A 22,438-nucleotide genomic window follows, 5' to 3' on the forward strand; every position below is an offset into this window, starting at 1 on the left:
TGAATTAGAAAATCAAATTTTGGAGATTTCCCTGGTGGTCCAGTGGCTAAGACTCCATGGTTCCATTGCAGGGAGCACAAGTTCAATCCCTAGTCTGTGAACTAAGATCCCACAAGCCATTGGCACTGCCAAAGAAAAAAAATTTGATTTTTGGTTGGCATTTATCTGGATGAATAGGCACTTAATTGTTTAAGATAGTTAAGTGCACTTTGTTATTCTGAGGAATACATTGTGTTCTAAGTCGCTTCAGTCATGTCTGACTCTTTGCAACGCTATGGACTGTAGCCCTCCAGACTGTTCTATCCATGGGATTCTCCAGGATTCTGGAGAGTACTGGAGTGGGTTGCCATGCTCTCCTCCAGGGGATTTTCCCAACCCAGAGATCGAACTCAGGTCTCCCACATTGCAGGCGAATTTTTTATCATCTGAGCCACCAGGGAAGCCAAGAATACTGGAATGGGTAGCCTATCCCTTCTCCAGGGGATCTTCCCCACCCAGGAATTGAGCCGGGGTCTCCTGCATTGCAGGTGGATTCTTTATCAGCTGAGCTACCAGGGAAGCCCACCATGTCATAGAGATCATGCTAAATGCCACACAGAAAATGAAAGATCAGGGTCGACTTGTATTTGTTCTCAACTGTAACTTGAAAGAAATGGAGATGTGTATGAATCAGAGCTAGTCCTCAGATTACTACATGTAACTTTGTATCTAATTACCACAGAATCAAGAAAACAAATGCAAGTGTATGTATATGTCATGAGGATAAAGGAGACGCAGCAGTGGTACTCTTAGATTTGCATACATGAATGGATCATACATAGATGCATAGATAAATTATGCACATACTCATCTGTGCATGTACACTGGGGGATATATTTTTTTGCTAACTTGAATATAACACATCCTCTGGAAGTGCTATAGATAATGGCTTCCAAAAGTTTTAAAATATCATATTACTAAAGTATATCTCACAGAAAGCAACTTGCTAACAGTCTTCATCATATGTATAAAAAATATACTTCACACATTTAACAGGTTTTCAGAGCAAGTATATCCAACTATATTGGGTGTTAGTTTTTCTGAATTTTGTAAAGCTAACCAATGAATGGAAAAGCCTCAGAGTATGATGTGATTAAAAACAACAATCAAATGCAGAAGGAAATGATGAGAAGGTTGAAGGCCTGACTTGGTGTGTGTGTATAGTGGATTTCACGAGCAATACATTTATTTGCTTACTCTTTTCAGCTAATATGTACCTTTTACTTAACTGGTGTTAATTAGAATTAGAGCATTAGAATTCCTTCTGAATGTGAACACATGAAGAATTTTTATCTTCCTGTCTCACAATTTATTTAAAGGTTTGATACATTATTATTCATAGATATTTATCATATGTTCATTTCATAATCTTTTCAGGCTTGGAATGATTCACTAAAATCAAACTGTAGCTTGTTAAAAATGAAAATTAACTGCAGCATGTTTTCAATCAGGAAAATAGATTTTCTGATGAAAATTTTGAGACTCAATGAACCTGAGTCACTCATATTGTAATATCTCCACTATCTCTAATTCTATGAACAAAAACATGGATGGCCATTCAGTTTTTTTAAAAGAATAACTGAAAATGCAATATTGGTTATGACAAAATTCACATTACTGATGGTTACACTTTTTGTTTAATTAAAAGTGTTTTTTTCTTATAATGAGTCTATATGGCATAAAGAATTTTGAATAATAGTCAATAGGATGTTTTGAATCAGTACATATTAGTGCTGATCAGTTTGTTTCTTTCATTCAACTAAAGCCAAACTCTTCAAATAATAAAGTTTTAAATTACTTTAGAGGATTTAAAAACTAAATTTGACTCACACCCTAACAGTTTGCAGAGACTTCCTTCTAGTCCAAACATCCGAGATCAGTATTTGCTCCTGATTACGGCGGTGCTTCCGTGAGCATCAAATCAGAAACTCTTCTGTCTGCAGACTCAGTGCTCTCCACAATGGGCGTTCATTTGAGCCCAAGCTGGTGTTCTCCACAAAGTCACTTGTATTTAAATCAGAGACACAAACCTCTTTCTTCGGTCGGCTGCCCCTCCCCCTCAGCTGGCTGGCAGGGGATATTTTCCTGAGCTTTCGTGATGTTAATTGGACTTACATGTGTGCAGTTGATGCTGAATATACTTCCAGATGTGACTTTTGTAAGCAAGCTCTTTCAGAACAAAACCCCTTCATATTTCAAATGAAATTGCCCCGCACAAAGTATCTTCAATTAAAAAAAAAAATTCCAAAGGACACAGCCATTAGGATGATTAAACACAATGCAAAAAAATATATAAAATTACACCTATATTCTGAATTAGGTCATCTGATTTTGATTCTTGCTTTTCTCTTATTTTTGACTTTAAAGCATTGCAAAGGTCCTGGGGATGTGATCTTCATTTAAAGAATAAATCTCTGGTTTTGACTTTAAAACATCATCTAATCTCACTCGGCTTTGTAGAAAATTGAGGACAGCGCTAGAAATTCTAGAAGGTAAATGATATCTACAATGTAATGTCAGCTGCCTGAAAACTAGTTTTGTTTGTGCCTTTACCTAATATTTTAGTTATTCTATAATGATAGCAGATCTGATATCCAGGAAAAGAAGTGACTTTGCGCATATCCTGGAGTGTCGCTGGAGAAGAAAGCATGAAATGCAATATGAAGATGAATGCAGGATCAAGCAGTCTCTCTTCCTGAGAGGTCTATGCAGAAGCACAGCAGTGTTTCCAAGCTGGTGTGGCCATGTCTGATTTTATTTGGCAGGATTCTCTTATCGCTTAAGTCAATGAATCTTACATTCTTCAATAGAATCAAAGAAGAGCTGAATCTCATTAACAAAGAATAGATTGGTGTTTCAGAAATGTATCCACTACTGGGTCATATAGTGAAAGGAGAAAATATATTTAAAACGGGCTATGTTTTATGAAAAATCCTAGTCAATAACCCCACAGAGCAAAGCATCTCAAATTAAAATCCAAAGAGGCAACAACATGGGGAGGCATTGGTTACACTCCATCAAAGAAACTGAGGACGGACCTTCAGTGAGCCATGCTGTGCCCCTCCAATAACACTCTGCTTAATTCTCAGCCATTTATGCAAGGCTCATTTATAACTCTGCCTGGTTCTACTTCATTGGCAAAGGCAGACACCAAAACAAGTCATTACCATAATCATTCTGGTCCAAGATGGAATCCTTTTACAGAGTACACATTTTATTTTGCATTGGATTTTTATTGGCCCTTACATTTGAGCAAAAATTCTATGATGAATAATTATAAATACCAAAATGAAACCATGGTGGGATTCGCTGATAATGTAACGCATTCTTATCTCTTTCTGACTCTTTTTCATTTTCTTGTCTCCATCTTCGTTTTCATGTATCTACTTTGGGAGATACAGCAAATAACATACATAATTTAATTCTGAACATTTTAGAGCAGAGAAGTAGATTTAGTTTTCCCCCAGAGCATTTTATTAAGGAAATATTCTCACAGCTAAGAAAAATCCAATATGAAATACAAAAACGAAATAAATATGTGTGGTGGTATATTTTATTATGTGGGATTTATTTTGATCAATCAATCACACTGAAAAGAAAAATTCTTTAGATCCATATTTCAATGCAAATATTGGTGGGGGAGGTGAAATCTGAGTCTTCAATGTTTAATGAGATGTCTACTCCATTCTTCTTAACTGAAATACTTTGAAAACCACAGTGGTTAAACTTAATAATTTTATTAGGCTGTAATAGTTATTTTATTAACATTTTTCTCCAAGGATTTTTCTGTCTGATTATGAGTACTTTGCAATTTCAGACAGTATGATGGATGTTACTTTTCTATGACAAGAATTTTAACAGCCCTCCTTCAGCACTCAATGCACACCCAATTATGCGTCTGAGCTAGTAACCTTGAATTTATGTTGCCATGGTGACAAACTGGTCATGCATTATGGATTATCATTGAAATTCTACACCCCTACCTAGCATAATGAGAGTTGGGGACTTAATCAAATCAGCCATTCTGTGTGACACAAAGTGAAGAACTAGCTCTCATTGTTCCTCGCCGGGAAGGAAGCAGCCCGGTGGGGACGCAGCTGTGGGCTTCAGGCTGATAGATGGCTCTTCTATACATCTGTGAACGTATAGACAGATGGTGCTCAATGCCTGGAATTTCCAGCTTAGGCAGCAGCTGTTCGGATAACCTCTGCCGTCTCACCTTGTTGTCATGGAACACTGAGCAGAGACTGAGAATGTGTACGGATACATTGACAATCCGCCTGAATGTACCCTGCGTGGCATCCTTCTTTTATCATAAGACGGCTGGGCTAGAATGAATGCAGTGAGGGTAGAGGAGATGGGCGCGGGGGCACGCGGGGGGAGGGGTGGGTGGCCAAGGGTAAGGCTTTTCCGAAAGCCAGAGTCTGGGGATCGGACTATGTCTCATTTCCATTTTACGGGAAGAAAGCCAGAAACCCTTGCTAGCATGGTCATCTCTTTGCCTTGGAGAGATCCAGCTTGCTGCTCTCTCAAACCCCAGAAATCACAGGGAGAGCCAGCCCACCCTTGCACTCACTTCCTCCTCCCCATGGGTAATAGGTGTCTTTGCTGTCCCTCTGCCAGTTTCTGAGTCTGAATCCTGGCTCCTGAGGTCAAGGAGCAGGCTGAATGTCAGGGGACGCATCTGAGCAGAGAGAGAAGATGGCGGATGGGGCTTGGTCTCTCTTCAGAGAACAAGGTGAGTATAAACTAGAGAATCACCTTCTCGGCCCTTCCTGCTTGGCAGTGGTTTTCACAAACATGGGCTTGTCAAACTTTTTTTTTTTTTCTCCTTTAGAAATTGCTGCACACATGCAGTGGTTCAGAAAGGCGTGGTTTTGAACAGACCTTCAGGTTCCCTAAGTCTCAGGGTCCATGCAAATATTTGTCCACCAAAGAACGAAGACTTGTAAGTGTGCTTGTATTATACACACCCCACTTCCCCTCACCCAGCTCATGCCCTGATGGTTAAGGCTGTATCACTAATACCCCTATAAACCCCACACTCACGGGGTTATTACCCATCCACAGACAGTCTACCCATTTCTTTCATCTGAAATGCTCTGTTTGCATGATTTTATCATTCTGTCTTATTATCTGTTTCTTACCTTCCCAATCCCAACACGTACAGCTGCCTCAGCTATTTGGTTGGTAAGACTGATTGGTGTCGGCATGGAGAAAGCCCTTTCTTAAATATTTCATTAGGCTTTGGGTGTCTCGCCTGATCCACAGACCTGCCTGACTGTAAAATAAGCAAAATTTTCTTATCGATGAAGCACGCTTTGACCCAATAGATCATAACAGCTTCAAAAAACCCACTACACTTTCCCATGGTAATGCTTAACAGGCCACTGACCATTCTAGTGAGGTCTAGGAGGCAGCAAAGACCTGACCCCAAGCCAGCGGTGCCCATATGTGTGGCCAGTAAGAAAACAGATTTTTAGATGTCTTCGAATCAGGTCAATGTTACTCATTCAAAACCTCCCTGGGGTCTATGACTGACATTCAGGGAACTAGATGTGCAAATGGACAGATGACTTTTTGGTGTTTCCTAAATGCCATTGCACAGTATCTATCTATAAATGCATAGAAAGACTTAATGTAGAATTGTATTGGAGAATATGAAAATTGCCATTAAGACACTGGCATTATATTAAAAACTAGACAATGATACTTCCATAAAGATTAGATACCTGAATGGAAATAGATGCAAGTGCATCGGCAGCCACCTAAATATATTTTTAAGCATCTGTTTTATATGCATATGTCTCTTGTTCACGTGAGGGGTTCTTTGCTTCAAATGGATGGAAAGCAACAGTCATTTGAAGGCTGTATCTGTGCTCATGCATAAGTGACAGTTTTCAACTATTATCAATACTATTTTACTTAATTTTTCATTTTTCTGTGAAATAGCACTTAATGAGTGGTTCTGTTTTTTTTTTTATAAAAATGTTACATATAAGCACAATAAGAACATCCATCTGAATAGTATTGAAAGCTCTAAATATACATTTTAAATTTTCAACAAAATGAAGACAAAAATGGTGTATTTTTCCATTAATTATTCAAATCTATTCATTTTTAAATATACTCTAGACAGATATACATTAGGTCTAAAATGTCCACAATTAAAAGTAATATTGTTTACTTTCTGTAAAAATAATCATCAAACCATAAGTCTAGATATCAGGAAGCTTTTCTAAATAAAACTGTTATTCATATTTGGTGGAAAAACTGTCTTATTTTTAAAGGTTTTTGGCAAAGTGTCAAATATATACTAAATACATAGAGAAACAAATTAAATCATTGACTAGGTCTTAGTATCACCTCAACACTTAAAAGCATATTGTCAATTGCAAAGGTTTAGCCAGGGAAATCTGACAGCTAGTCAGCTCCAAAAGGACCTCTTACTAGTCTAAAGGTAACTTATTGGGTCGCATTTTTCCAACCAATTCTACCGATCGTCCAATAAGAATTCTCTAACTAATGTGTTTTGGTTAACTTAAAAAATTTTTCAAATGAGTTATCATTGCAAAATATTTACTATGAACAGAGCTGCACATAAATAAATAAATAAATATATATATATAACACGTACTAATCCCTATTTTTTAATGATTTCACCTTGTGAAATGTACTGGACCTCTTGGACTACCTCTCCTGTTAAACCTATTAACAGTGCAGGTATGTGCAGTAGTAACACGGACAGCTTACTTACTTATATTTATTAAATGCATTAAAATTCATGCAAGCTGGGAATGGCAATTGTGAGAAGAGAAAAAAATTCCTAAAAGAGAATCTATGAAAATGTGTTTTCTCATCCTTAGGTGACTTGAGATTTAGGATGGGTGTTGGGGAGTGTGAATTTGTGTGAGAGTTATGCTTGCTTCCCTGCTCTGCAGGGGCTACATTGGGGAACAAAAATATACCCGGGACCACCAGCATGCACACCTCGTTCCCAGTACTGTGAATTCCCCAGTTTCTTCTCCAGCATGACCCACACTGGGAGACACACACGACACCCAACCACTGGTTTCTAACTGATCTGTCTGTCAGAAATTGACCCATATGTCACTTGTCACAGAGAAGGCAATGGCACCCCACTCCAGTACTCTTGCCTGGAAAATCCCATGGATGGAGGAGCCTAGTAGGCTGCAGTCCATGGGGTCGCTAGGAATCGGACATGACTGAGCGACTTCACTTTCACTTTTCACTTTCCTGCATTGGAGAAGGAAATGGCAACCCACTCCAGTATTCTTGCCTGGAGAATCCCAGGGATGGGGGAGCCTTGTGGGCTGCCGGCTATGGGGTTGCACAGAGTCAGACGCCACTGAAGCGACTTAGCAGCAGCAGCAGCCACTTGTCAATGTGAGGACTATTGACCATTAAGGAACCATGATCCTGAATTTTCTGAGTTAAATGTCTTATTCTAGGATCCCTTCCTTCACAGTTTGCCCTCTGCGATGCTCTTGCAGATTGTGGAACAGTTACATATGGCTCAGAGGGTAAAGAATCCACCTGCAATGTGGGAAACCTGGGTTGGGAAATCCCCTGGAGGAGGGCATGGCAACCCACTCCGGTGTCCTTGCCTGGAGAATCCCATGGACAGAGGAGCCTGGCGGGCTATATAGTCCATGGTCTTGCAAAGAGTTGGGCACAACTGAGTGACTAACACTTTCACTTTCACATATATTCCAAGATAGTTGATTACATTCCCATTCTGTCCTACATGAGGTGATGTAGTCTCAGTGCAACGTTAGTTTTAGGGCTCTTCATACTGTTTTTTTTTTGTGTGGGTGTGAGAAAAGTGAAAATGACAGTCGTTCAGTCGTGCCCTACTCTTTGTGATCCCATGGACTGTAGCCTGCCAGGCTCCTCTGTCCATGAAATTCTCCAGGTAAGAAAACTGAAGCGGGTAGCTGTACCCTTCAACAGGTGATCTTCCTAACCCAGGGATTGAACAGGAGTCTCCTGCATTGCAGGTGGATTCTTTACCAGCTGAGCAAATCCCTTTGGCTTATGTCCTGGCCCTCGTGCTGCTGAGGCCTTGGTCTACTCTGAAAACAAAGGTAAACTCAACCATCCAGTTCAGCCTGATCCTTTCCCGCCTTGGGAGCTCCTCAGGGGTCAGTGAAGAATGGCCAGGGCTGCTTCTACTGAACATGGCTTCCTAGAACGGAAGTCAACACTGTTACAGAATCAGGTCAGGAAGCCAGATGGAGCATCTGAAACTGTCCACAGCTTCCCGTGGCCAGAATCAGACCAGCCTGGCTTCCAATGTTTCCTTCTCTTTTCCTGCTGCAGCCCAGCCTCTGCTGACCCCCAAACAACCCATCTCAGCCCCATGCGTCACTAAGAGGCAACTTGAGATGCTCCACAGGAACACCTCTACCTGCCACACCTGCCACACCCACCCACACCCTCCCACCCCTCAGTGCTGCAGCCCAGGCTTCCACTGTTCAGCATTAATGAGGCTGAGAAGGTGGGAAACTGATGTCCCCATTTGTTCTTACATTTCCCCTTCTTCCTTATTCTGTGGAAAAGAAAGCACTGACCCTGAGTTGGCCTGGCAGAGCTGGGCCCCACGTGTGCTCCTGGAGGCTCAGGGAGGCGGTGGTGGCAGAGCATGGTGAAGAGGCCAAGCTCCCTGAGAACATGCTCCACAGGCACAGGGTGGCCCTGGAATCCCGCTGACCTCCCTTCTCTCACAGTCTGGGTGTGTGGGTAGACGTGTATGCTTGTGTGCCTGCCAGGGGGACAGGAACCAGCATGGCTGAAGGCACTTGTCTCCCTCCGTCCCCATTGCTCCTGTCATGATTTGAAGAGTCTTTAAAACTCAGGAACGCAGTGTGAAAAATCACTGGTTTAGCAGAGAGTGTACAGGACTTGGATTGACAAGGCATCCGTCTGTGAGGAGCTCCACCCTATGGAAGCTCAGTCAGTTCTCTGCACATCTTGGTTCCCTTATCAGCAGCAAGGAGAAACAGTGCCCCGTGTGCAAAAGACTTTCAGAACAAAGACATCCAACATGTCTGAGAATGCACATAGGGTAAGAACAAAATGATGAAACTGTTGTTTGACTTTGCCTGATTTCTGGAAAAAATGGGTGTCCTGTTGCACCTTGAAAGACCAAAGATATTCTCTAGGAAATTATAGAAATATGAAATATGTAGGAGCAGCTATCTACGAAACTTAACCTTCAGTGCATCCTTATAATTTCCCCTTATACCCCACATACCAATAGAGGTAGATCAAAGTTAAGTACAATCATAGTTGCAAATTTTCTAACCTCATTATTTTATATCAAAGTAGAGATCAAACCATAAGGTATGTTTTCATTCACTTATTAATCTCATTTGGTCAACTACAATCAGCTTGATTACAAATTATTGTCAGACTGACAAAATATAAACTGCAGGATGAGTTGAAATAGGAAATTTATCCTTTAGGATACATTTCACATTTCACTTTCATGTACTCTAACATCCTTTCCAGGTTTTTGTTTTCTGATGAGATTTGTAGCATCTTTTGATTCCTTATTTTCTAACTGAACTCTGCGTACTTCAATTTTCCAAACCTTTTAAAAGGCAAGCTACTGCTTAGTAACCTGTATTTTTTTTTAATTTTATAATTTTTGATTCTAATGAATGTGATTTAGATCAGCCTAACAGAAAGCTGTTTTAAGTATTGAGAAACTGATTACATAAAAAAGACAATCAGTTGTTCAGAACTTGAATAAGTGCATAAGAGACTTTAGGATCTTATAGGTTTTTTTTTTAAGTTTTTCTGTGACACTACAATTTTAGCCATTGTGAATCAAGACAGGATTGAGCTATTCACAGGAAGGAGTAATAGACATAAAGTGCGAAACCAAAATGACTGCTACTTCTATCTTCCAAAGAAATGATCACGATTAAATCAGTACATTATCTTAAACTTGGAATGCAAATGTGATTATTTACAATTGTACATTATATGAATTATGTACTATGTGTTAAGAATACATGGATTATCTCCCTCAAATTGCACTGCAGACACATTTTAACAATCCAGTTTAATTTACAGATGAAGTAGTTGAGGCTCAGAGGAGAAAAAGAATTCATTCAAGTTCACAACCAGCTTATCGTCAAAATGATGAGTGCTTGCTTAATTTTTCATCTCTGAATTCAACATTCTCTTCGCCTCATGCATTTGGAGCACTGTGCAGTGGCCGTGGGGAAGGAGCTCCAGCTAAATGGAGGTGCAGCCTTGTCAGGCCACGTCTCCTCACTAGATCCTGATAGAAGAAGCAAATCCATCCACAGACTACCTCCTGCTCCCCAGTGATGTTTCTAATGGTTGCAACATAGCCACGCAGAGGAGTGTCCTTCTCTGCTCCGTGTTATTCTCAGACTTAAAGAACAGCCGTTCATTACAAAGTAAGGGAAAGTTGATGTGATTTTCCTGCTCCATGGCCAAGTCAGTCTTGGGGCATTTAGAACACAATTCAGTCAATTGTGCTTTCTTCAACAATAACACTCTTCATAAAAGCATGGCCAATTGTTGCCATGCTCCCAAGATAGTCCTGGTTTATTCCAGTTGACCCTGTGTAACTATTGATAGCATATTCTTTCACTCTCAAAGAATGTTAAGCTGGATAATAAACATTATGATCAACCTACTGATACACATCATTATGTATTGTATTTAATTTATATTACAATTATACGTCAAGACAAAATAGACCAACTGTTTAAATAACTAGATCAACAGGTATTATATAACAGCTTTATTAACTGAATTTAAATTATTATTAGTAACTACCCAAGTTTTATTCTAATATTTCTTACCAGAGCTACATAGAAGCAGCCTCTGTCTCTCAGACATTTTTCAATGAAATCAAAACAGCTTTGTCTTCTGTGATGCTCTCAATCATGGCAGATCTCCTGGGCCCCCAGAAACCTGAGACATGTTCTTCAGAGCTTCTGATTAAAAAGAAGGAAAATCTAACCAGCTCACTCTCTCCCCACCAACCAATGTTTGATTTGGTAATGCTACATAAATACAGTTGAAATTTATTACAAACTAAGGAAACAAAAGTATATTTTGTTTATAATAAACATTATATTTTATATAATATAAAATATTAAACATATATATTATATATAATATATGTTAAACAAAATATAAAATAAATAAATGGTATAAACCACTACCAGTTTAGCTTTGAAAAAAACTGCTCCTCTGAGGCTGCAGTTGTACAATCAGGGGAGAAAGAAAAGATATAAACATTAGCCAAAGGATGAATGGTGAGTATGTCTGGTGCAAAACATCTGAAAGTCATAGTGGGTGATAAAAGAAACACTTATTAGCTCACTGTGCTACCACACTGAGTCAGGATTTCCAGAAGTCTCGTAGAGAAACTGATGGCTTTATGAGATTTCTAACCCAAAATGAAGTAGAACAAGAGTTAGTTCACAGAACTCTATGAATTGATAGAGGAAGAGTGTGGGTTTTGTCAGGAATATTGTTGATGCTTTAACGCTCTTTTTCTTTGATATAAAGAACCCCTTTCTCTTTTCTTTTAAGCTATCTGTAATTCCAAAAAAATTCATTAAATTATGCTTTGTAAGCTGAAAAAAAATACACATTAGCAACACCTGGGGCAACAATAAGTTAAGATGCAAAAATAGCAATAAATGTGTGGTGAATGTGAGTGACCAATAGCCTGGTGGGTCAGCTTATGCCTGAGACCTTAGCATAGTTAAGGCATTACCAACTTAAGAAGTGGCACAGACAGCTTGGGGAGGTTGAGGGGGACAAAAAAATCAAGATGAAGCAAAACCTGGAAGTAAGAACCAGGAAGTATTAAGGATTGTTTACTCTTCATTTATCAGAGAGACGATGCAGAGACCTAATAACAGGCTTTATGTAATCAACAGACTATATAAAGAGAAGACACTGGCCCGCTGATGGCCTAGATGCCTAGAGTTTATGCATGAATGCTTTTATTTAAGCAGAGGGAGGAATTTCTTCTGCCAAGATAGATAGATTTTAAAATAGTAGGGTGTGACTGAGGAAATCTAGAATTTTCTTTGCAAGAGAACTTATTTATTTTGCCGGGTGCTGGAGGAGGGAGGAGCCTCCCCACTGTCACACTGAAGGGTGGTCCTCCTTGGGAGCAAAGAAAACCTGGACACAGGAACAGCACCTGTTTTCCTCCCTGAGCAGCTTAGCAGCAGGGTGACCTCCCTCTGAGCCAGGTGGATATTCAAGAGGATCGGTTCTCTTTGGTGACCACACTCCTCTAATCTGACGTACTTAGAAGGTTTCTCTCTTTCTTTCTAAATGCTTACTCTTGATTCTTTTCCTAGGACTGTTGCACTTATTCCCTATTATAAAACATTAAAAATTAGATTATCTTCTCCAGGTAAAAATGACCACAGGAATAAGTGCATCTCCTTTTTGCTCCCTTGCCAAACCCTATGAAAACTAGAGTAAAAGCTGGTTGTAGATACACCAGGGCATTGATTGAGTCCAAGGGAAACAATATTCAGGAGCTGGAAACAAGTTGAGAAGTTGAAAAAGACCTCAGGACTCAAAAGAGTGGTGTCCTGAGTCCACAGTGAGGAGCCTGGGAGAGAGTCATCTTGACCATGACCATCTCCATAGCTGGCAGCACTGGGCACTGAGGAATGGGGTCAAATTCAGGGGGAGAAATCAAGAAGAAGGGCTGAGAGCAGGTTAAGGCAGTTGGATCGGGGCTACTCTCTCTGCCTGTGCATCAGGACTACTTGAAATTCCCCACGTGCAGGAGCCCAGGGGTCTCTTCTCACATGTGTTACAACTTCCTGTCTTCCTGCCAGGTTGGATTCACCCCAGTGGCTGGGTAACCAGGGAACATAGGAGCCTGGATGCTAATGTCCTGGGAGCCCTTCCGGCTGGTTCCCACCAGGCAGGCAGGCAGGCAGGAGCGCCAGTCTTCTCTGCGGAATGTGACAGGCTCCAGAGGAGAGCATGAAGATATTGATACTGGAGTTTTGCCAGATCCCTAACCTCAAGATTAAAGAATTATTTCTGAGGCTTATATGCTTCAGTTTCTTGTTTTTAACGTTTCCATCTTTAATCCATCTGGGATTTATTTGGGTGTTTAGACATGTTTTTATAGTGTTATCGTGTTCGAGAGGTATCCTCTGGTAAACATTGTGGTGAAAGTAGTGGGGAAGGTAAATGAAATATAGTGTTTGCAGAAGAGAATGAGTCTTGATGTGAGGCTAGTGCAGATTAATTCTCATTACCAATTCCAGGGGGATCACCAGAGTTTACCAAAAGACTAGACAAAAAGTAGCCGAGTTGACACAAAGCTTTGTTTTCAGAAAGGCTTCCGCAGCAACAAGCCTTCTGAGAAACAGGTCCTGGAAAACAAGGTCACAGACATAGAGGTGGATTGAAGCAAGTTCCAGGAGGTTGTGGTGAAGGAATCTATCTCAAACTGAGATGACCCAGAATCTCTGGATTTTGTAGAAACATCCCCTATGACACATAGAAGTCAATGGTTTTCTCTCTGCTCAAGGTATTTCTATTTCATGTTCTTTGGGGGTGCAAGGCAGTTATTTCTAAACAAAGCTGTTCAAAATGACTTGAAATTCTTATAAAAATGGGGTTTCTAGGTCTACCAGATCTGCTTGATTAGAATAAAATTTGCAGCACTCACTAATTAACTGATGGTAAAACAAGATGGTGCCCCTGTTTAAGAGGGGATGAAAGGTTTGGGGGAAGTGTGATAATTATTTATTGCATCTTGTTGTTGTTCAGTCACTTAGTTATGTCCAACTCTTTGCAACCCCACAGACTGCAGTGCACCAAGCTTCCCTGTCCTCCACTATCTCCCGAAGTTTTCTCAAACTCATGTCCAGTGAGTTGGTGATTCCATCAACCATCTCATCCTTCTTAGGGCATTTTAAGATTTCTGAAAAGCAGGCTACACTCAGACCAGTTAACTCACAGTCTCCAGGGGTGACAAGAGCAGTCCTGCTTGCTTTGAAGTTTCTCATGTGATTCCAGTGGACAGAAAAAATTGAGAACCACTGAATAAAGATACCCAGGACATAAAATGAGTCTGTGTGTGTGTGCGTGCACATGTAGTCACTGAGTCATGTCCGACTCTTTGTGACCCCATGGACTGTAGCCTGTCAGGCTCCTCTGTCCATGGAATTCTCCAGGCAAGAATAAGAGTCTAAATTCTGTTAATAGGTTATAGTGTTAGTATTGATAGATCAGGACAGGGATTCTCAAGTGGGGTTTCAGTGTTTTTTTGGCTACCCTGCAAGGCAAGTGGGATCTCAGTTCCCTAACCAAGGGTCAAACTTACCCCCCAGCATTGGAAGCACACAGTCTTAATCACTGAACCACCAGGATGTGTGTGTTAGTCACTCAGCTGTGTCCGAATCTTTGTGGTTCCATGGACTGTAGCCCACCAGGCTCCTCTGTCCATGGAATTCTCCAGGCAAGAATTCTGGAGTAGATTGCCATTTCCTCCTCCAGGGGATCTTCCTGACCCAGGGATCGAAACCAGGTCTGGATTGCAGGCAGATCCTTTACCATCTGAGGCATCAGAGAAGCCCAAATTCCCTCAAATGGGATTCCCAGTTCTATTGTTCTTGGCGGACCCAAAGAATTGCATTTTTAGCAAGGAGCTGCTGCGGGACTGGAGACCACATCTGGAGACCCCTTTGATTAGAGAATGAGATTCTGAAGAATAAGACTCAATGAAAATATTCTGTATCTGTGAACACAGGGTCAACTTGAAGATCTTCACCTGCAGGATGAGCTTGGAACTTCCAACAGGCTCCACAGAACATCTAGGTCTCCAGGAATGACTTTCACAAATTTAAGCAACACTCCTTAAGTCTCCTGAGGAAAGGACGACATCTAATGTGGTTCCTGACTGCTTCCCAAGGTAAGCTGCCTACCTGAGGTCCACTCTGCCTATTTTTAGGTAAAAATTAAATGGTTAAGGTACATGATGGAAAGGAAACAGCCTACCAGCATTTAATATTCAAAAACAACCTGGGAAAATGGAGCCAGTTTCCCTATTCCTCCCACTATATAACACTGAAACCCTGGTCAAGCTAAATAAGACAAACACTGCTGCTGCTGCTGCTAAGTCGCTTCAGTCGTGTCCGACTCTGTGCGACCCCATAGACGGCAGCCTACCAGGCTCCCCTGTCCCTGGGGTTCTCCAGGCAAGAACACTGGAGTGGGTTGCCATTTCCTTCTCCAATGCATGAACGTGAACTAGCAACTCTGAAAAACGTTTCCTTCTGAAAAGAGAAGCCAGACCAGTGAGAAGACTAGGAACTAAGGGTAGAGAGTGTCCTGGTCAGGGCTGTACATTCCAGATGTGGAGCTGGAGACTTTGTAGCAACTTACAAATGCCAAGGAGCAAGGACAAACAAACAAAAGAACAGAAAACAAAACTACAACAGCAACAGAAAGACCAAGTCTTCTCCCTCTAGCCAAAGAACCAGGAAAGGGACAGCTGAGCAAGATACCAAATCTTTAGACAGTACCTGCTTCACTCCAAACAGAACAGGACATTGTGTAGTTCAATCCCAGCAACAGCAGTAAACTCTCAGCAGATGCCCACTCCTGCCCCTCACCAGGCTGCAATGAGCTGTCCCAGCTGCTCTCCAGGGGGTCAGAGGAGGTTGAGAGGCAGCCGAAACCGTCACCCCGACTAGATGAGTGGACACCGTCAAGGAGCCTGGACTTACTGCCCCAGCCAGCCCTCTCCCACAGAGATAAAATGGTTGAGTTGATATGAGTGTGACTTGGGGATGAGGATTTTAAAAATCTCCCTCAGAGATTCTAGGATGGAGCCAAGTTTGAAAACTTCTGACCTAGACAAGTTGTCATCATACTCTGGTCCGTGGGTCAAGTCTGCCCAGTGGCCTCTCTGGTTCTTATAAATGTGGTGTTAGAAGCTAGTCTCACACAGGCATTTACATCTGGTCTGTGGCTGCTTGTCTGCCAGACAGAGTGGAGTAGTTTCCTCAGAGACCGTCTGGTTCATGTAACCTAAAATATTTACTATCTGGCTCTTTAGAGAAGAATATTGCTGACTTCTGACTTAGAGGATGTCATGGTTATCAAAGTCCATCTGATCTACTCTCTGACATGATGACTTTAAAAACATGAGTCTTTCATTATTTAATTAAGGGATAATTCTGGAAATAGGTTCTTTGTATGTAAAATAAATGTCATCCCAGGAGTACTTCCTTCAGCTCTTGGCAGCTCAGTTTATAAAGGGCACCCTCAACTAGTGACCACACAGAGGAGACAGCCAACGTGAATCCTGGATTCAGAAACCTGGATGTAAAGGAACTGAGGGTCTGGGGTTTCTGTAGAGAGAGAAAAAAACAACAACAGTGGAGAGGAATCTGACAACTGCTTTCAAATGTTTGCCGGACTCTAACGTGCCTGAGGGTTCCGATGTATTCTACTTAACTTCATAGAGAAGATAGATGCCCAGTGGATAGAAGATGTAGGAAATTAGATTTGACACAGTAATAGATAGAATTGCTAACAGTAAAAAATTTCCATGAGATTGTTAGCTTCCTCTCATTGAATATTCATGTGAGCTGATCCCTTTTAGCATCTGGGATATTCTGTACTTCTTCCTCACTCCATTTTTTAAAGTCTGTATTGGTTGGGGTGAAAAAAATGATGTAACAAACAGATCCCAAAGTACCTTTTGTTGATGTATTCCATTTGTCTAAGATTTACTGTTCAACCCTGCCTTAACTCTGGGAGACTGACTTATAAATCCCAAGTCCTCCAGCCCCCTCTGGTTTTCCCATAACAGGGAGCCCCTGGGGGACCAGAGGGAAGGAGTGGATGGAGGTCCAGGTATTATGCTCCAGGTCCCTCTCTGGGGAGTCATCCTGGGTTAGTCATATCCTCAACATGACATCACTTCTCTCAGGAAACTGGCTCCAGGCCTTCTTCTTGGTTTCCAATAGCTTTTCTCTCCTTATCCTTTCAGACCTCTGCCAGTCAGTCAGTCAGTCAGTTCAGTAGCTCAGTCGTGTCTGACTCTTTGTGACCCCATGGACTACAGCACGCCAGGCCTCCCTGTCCGTCACCAACTGCTGGAGCTTACTCAAACTCAAGTCCATAGAGTCGGTGATGCCATCCAACCATCTCATCCTCTGTCGTCCCCTTTTCCTCCCACCCTCAATCTTTCCCAGCTACAGGGTCTTTTCAAATGAGTCAGTTCTTTGCATCAGGTGGCCAAAGTATTGGCATTTCAGCTTCAGCATCAGTCCTACCAATGAACACCCAGGACTGATTTCCTTTAGGATGGACTGGTTGGATCTCCTTGCAGTCCAAGGGATTCTCAAGAGTTTTCTCCAACACCACAGTTCAAAAGCATCAATTCTTCAGAGCTCAGTTTTCTTTATAGTCCAACTCTCACATCCATACATGACCACTGGAAAAACGATAGCTTTGACTAGACGGACCTTTCCTGGCAAAGTAATGTCTCTGCTTTTTAATATGGTGTCTAGGTTGGTCATAACTTTTCTTCCAAGGAGCAAGCATCTTTTAATTTCATGGTTGCAATCACCATCTGCAGTGGTTTTGGAGCCCCTCTCCCCCCAAAAAGTCCATCCCCAGACTTGGGCTATCTCAGGTGTGCCACCATCCTGCCCAGACCAATGTCTTTGGTCCCTTTCCAATAGACTATCCTTAAGTTAGGGGCTTCCCTTGTGGCTCAGATGGTAAAGTGTCTGCCTGCAATGTGGGAGACCCGGGTTCGATCCCTGGGTCGGGAAGATCCCCTGGAGAAGGAAATGGCAATCCACTCCAGCACTCTTGCCTGAAAAATCCCATGAACGGAGGACCCTGATAGGCTACAGTCCATGGGGTCGCAAAGAGTCAGACACGACTGAACGACTTCACTTTATCCTTAAGTTACCCAAATTTGAGTGTGCTATCTCATTTCTATTATTAATACTATGCTGAGTGATACAAGGATATTGGCTCAAGCATAAAGTTTCTTCCTCACCCAAAAAAGAGTTCAAGGTGGGCACACTTGCCATCCCAGAATCCAGGATGGTATGGGCCCTGCAACCTTCAATGTGCCCAGGGGTATGGCCTGGAAGACAAATAAAGTATGAACAAACACAATGGAAATGGCACAGCTCACATCACATTCCTTAGAACTTGGTCACATGGTTTCTCCAGACTCTGAGAAATGTGGTCAGATGGGGTGGGGACACTGTCATGCTTTGGGATTGGGAAGCAGAGGAAGTCAAGTTGGTAAGAGGCTCGAGACTCTGCCAGGGCACTGACTCTAGGTTGGTCATGTACGGTTGGTTTCTATCAGTAAGTCAACTATAGTAGGTCAGGTCAAAAGTAAGCCTCTGCTGTGTCACCCTGCAAATCTCAGTAAAATATCTGGTAGTTGGCTACTAATTTTCATCATTTACTTGTATATTTTGTATAGAAATAGCAATTATATTACAATTCAGACCTTCCTACATATGCAAAGAAGTGAGCATCTGATACTTTTTGACTCCTTCCTTAGATTTAAGACCTCCTTGTAAATTAGCAGTGCTAATACATCCCTTGGTTTGTATGGGACCTTGGGTTTCCCATGGGATAAAAATCAAACCAGTCTGCGAATGCAAATTGACTAAAAAGCACCATTCCAATGTACTTTCAGAGACATAAAAATGCTATTGCACGGATATAAGATGAGGTAAATAGGAAAAGGAGTATGTCAAGGCCATATATTGTCACCCTACTTATTTAACTTATATGCAGAGTACATCATGAGAAATGCTGGGCTGGAAGAAGCACAAGCTGGAATCAAGATTGCCGGGAGAAATATCAATAACCTCAGATATGCAGAAGACACCACCCTTATGGCAGAAAGTGAAGAAGAACTAAAAAGCCTCTTGATGAAAGTGAAAGTGGAGAGTGAAAAAGTTGGCTTAAAGCTCAACATTCAGAAAACTAAGATCATGGCATCTGGTCCCATCACTTCATGGGAAATAGATGGGGAAACAGTGGAAACAGTGTCAGACTTTATTTTGGGGGGCTCCAAAATCACTGCAGATGGTGATTGCACCCATGAAACTAAAAGACGCTTACTCCTTGGAAGGAAAGTTATGACCAACCTAGATAGCATATTCAAAAGCAGAGATATTACTTTGCCAACAAAGGTCCGTCTAGTCAAGGCTATGGTTTTTCCAGTGGTCATGTATGGATGTGAGAGCTGGACTGTGAAGAAAGCTGAGCGCTGAAGAATTGATGCTTTTGAACTGTGGTGTTGGAGAAGACTCTTAAGAGTCCCTTGGACTGCAAAGAGATCCAACCAGTCCATTCTAAAGGAAATCAGTCCTGGGTGTTCTTTGGAAGAACTGATGTTGAAGATGAAACTCCAATACTTTGGCCACCCCATGCGAAGAGTTGACTCATTGGAAAAGACTCTGATGCTGGGAGGGATTGGGGGCAGGAGGAGAAAGGGACAACAAAGGATGAGATGACTGGATGGCATCACCGACTCTACGGACATGAGTTTGGGTGAACTCCAGGAGTTGGTGATGGACAGGGAGGCCTGGCATGCTGCGATTCATGGAGTCGCAGAGTCAGACACGACTGAGTGACTGAACTGAACTGAACTGGTGTCCCACACCCAAAGACCATCAGTGACTGAAAAGCACAAGTCCAGATTCTGTTGCCTAACGATAAAATACCATTGGTTTCCTTGGTGCAGCTCGGTTCCCTGCAAAATCATCCTGAATATAAACTCATCAGATGCTACTTCTTTCTCTAGTTTCATTTGTTGTTTTCTATGCACTCCCTCTCCTGGGAAAGCTTCCCCTATAAATCACAATTTGCGCAAGAATACCAAGCCTCAGCTCTGTCTCTGAGGAAGCTGCCCAAAGGTAGCAGGACTATAGCACCAAGAATTCAGACTCCTGGCAGGTGGGCTCCATCCTTAACTCTAACCTTGACCCCATTCCAGATGCTTCTAGAGTCAGGTGATGGTGATGCTTCAGAACCACCAATGACCAAGGGAGTTTCAGAGTGACCTTATGTGCAACCCAAACATGGGATCTGCAATACCAGTGACCCTAAATGCAGAGGACTGGGGGCCCGGGAGGGTGAACATGCTGGTGATTGGTGGTAGAGACTGAAGACGGAGATGGTGCTCTGGATGCAGCAGGCAGGATGTTGACTTAGGCAGCCAATGTGGGTGAAAAGGGCACATGCTGCCCCAAAGGTAGCATCCGTGAGGTCCACACCTGGAAGGAGAGGGTGATGGAGGACCCAGTAACTGAAACCACTTGAGGGTCTCCCTGGCTATCAGGCCACCAGAAACCAGCAGACGGGATAGAACTGCCCTCACTGGGCAGGTAGAGGCTTCTTTCCAGGGAAGCCAGGTGTAAACTATTAAACTGACCTTCTTAGGGTCCATAAACTCGTGGGCTTGGGGCAGGCAGACATAGGATACACGTCAGGTAGGCAAACTGAGAAGAACGTGTGGACCCCACCTCTGAAAAGGAGGCCAGTGATGCGCTGGTTACATCTTCTTCCCAGAGAACAACCAGAGTTGAGAGAGACATTGAGACCATTCCCATGAAGCTGGTTCTACGGCTTTAATTCCGAAACTGGAACTAACGTCTTCCCTCTGTCACCATCTGCCACAGTATCGCTGGAGTCCAAGCTCCAACGAATTACATGCTATAAGAACAGAGTAATGAAGCTCTATTTGCAACCTGGACCAACTTTAGGCCTTTCTCATATTTTAATTTTACAATGTTTTGCAATATGAAGGACTTGGGCTTGTTTACTTGATAGTGAGAGGATTTACAAAGGACCAGATTTACAATTTGAGAGCAACTCATGCTTGTTTGGAATGCACATGAATTTACATCCTTTTCCCTTTTGGCAGGAATTGTGTAGACTTAGAAATAATATCAAAATGAGGTAAAGGGAATCAGTAATTTACTATAGGATGAAAACCATTATTTCTACTTCTGTTACATATTTAATAATGTAAGTCAGGCTATATGCCGCTTCCAGAGGCTCAAAAATATCAGGAATAAAAAGAAATGCATTTAAAGGCCTCAGTGAACAGTTTGGGGTTTATTTTGTCAAGACTGAGGTATGCACAATTTGGTAACTTAAAAAGTCAATTCCTTATGTTTGAATGCATTCTGTAAAGAGCCTGGTTTAGGACTATGTACATAATACCACTTCTCCCTGCTCTCTGTCACTTGGTCATTTAAGTTTTATTTGAGAAATTATCTGGCCACACCTGTTCAAACACATTGCATACCTTTGTGCATTTCTGCGCTGCTACAAAGGTTTACAGCTTTTAAGTGTCTTCTTCATTCATCTGTAAACTCCTTGAGGTCATGGGGTGAATCTATTAATATCGATCTTTGATCCCTCAAACTTTGCATAATATCTGAGACATAATCCATGTTAAATACGCTCATTAAGTAAGGGAAGGAAAGAATGAACAAGGAAAGACGAGAGAATAAGCTGAGAGAAAATATATGTAAGCTCAAGAATTGCAATTTTTACCTTCAGAATAATTTTACTGCTTCCACTGACTTAAAAAGAAAAAATAATAATATGAAAATATAATCTCTCTATATGGGCATCTAAATTCATATATAGAATAAGAATTTTTGTATATTTTAAAACTATATTTCACCTCACAAGGGCCCTCTCATCTCTAGAAGACAGTTTTATATATATATATAGTTTATATGGGCTTCCCAGGTGGCACCAGTGGTAAAGAATTTACCTGCCAGTTCAGGAGACATAAGAGACATAGGTTCAATCGCTGGGTTGGGAAGATGCACTGGAAGAGGGCATGGCAACCTGCTCCAGTGTTCTTGCCTGGAGAATCCCATGGACAGAGAAGGCTGGTGGTATACAGTCCATAGGGTCACAAAGAGACATGACTGAAGAGACTTAGAACACACACATATGGTTTATATATATATGGTTTATCAAATATATATATATGGTTTATCAAATATACATTATATACATTACAGATATATATATTCCTAGATGGTGCAGAGGTAAGGAAACTTCCTGCAGTGCAGGACATGCAGGTTTGATCCCTGGGTTGGGAAGATCCCCTGGGGAAGGAAATGACAACCCACTCCAGTATTCTTGCCTGAGAAATCCCAGGACAGAGGAGCCTGGCGAGATACCGTCCTTGGAGTCTCCAAGAGTCCGATATGACTAAGTGCACACACAGACACACACACACACACACACACACACACACACGCTGCAGTTGCTTTTGTAGTTCAATCACTGAGTTGTGTCTGACTCCTTGCGA

The 22,438-nt window shown here is 41.8% G+C and overlaps 1 long non-coding RNA gene across 1 annotated transcript in view; it reads left to right on the plus strand.

Annotated features, from left to right (window-relative positions):
* The first annotated feature begins 4,684 nt into the window (after positions 1-4,684).
* Positions 4,685-22,438, plus strand: part of LOC129622560 (uncharacterized) — a 34,564-nt gene continuing 16,810 nt past the window's right edge. The window contains exons 1-2 of the long non-coding RNA XR_008700063.1: positions 4,685-4,777; positions 14,855-15,016. This is a non-coding gene — a long non-coding RNA (uncharacterized LOC129622560). The remainder of the gene's footprint in view (positions 4,778-14,854; positions 15,017-22,438) is intronic.

Source organism: Bubalus kerabau, chromosome 11 (assembly GCF_029407905.1).
Source record: "Bubalus kerabau isolate K-KA32 ecotype Philippines breed swamp buffalo chromosome 11, PCC_UOA_SB_1v2, whole genome shotgun sequence".
In the NCBI taxonomy this organism is placed as follows: Eukaryota; Metazoa; Chordata; class Mammalia; order Artiodactyla; family Bovidae; genus Bubalus; species Bubalus kerabau.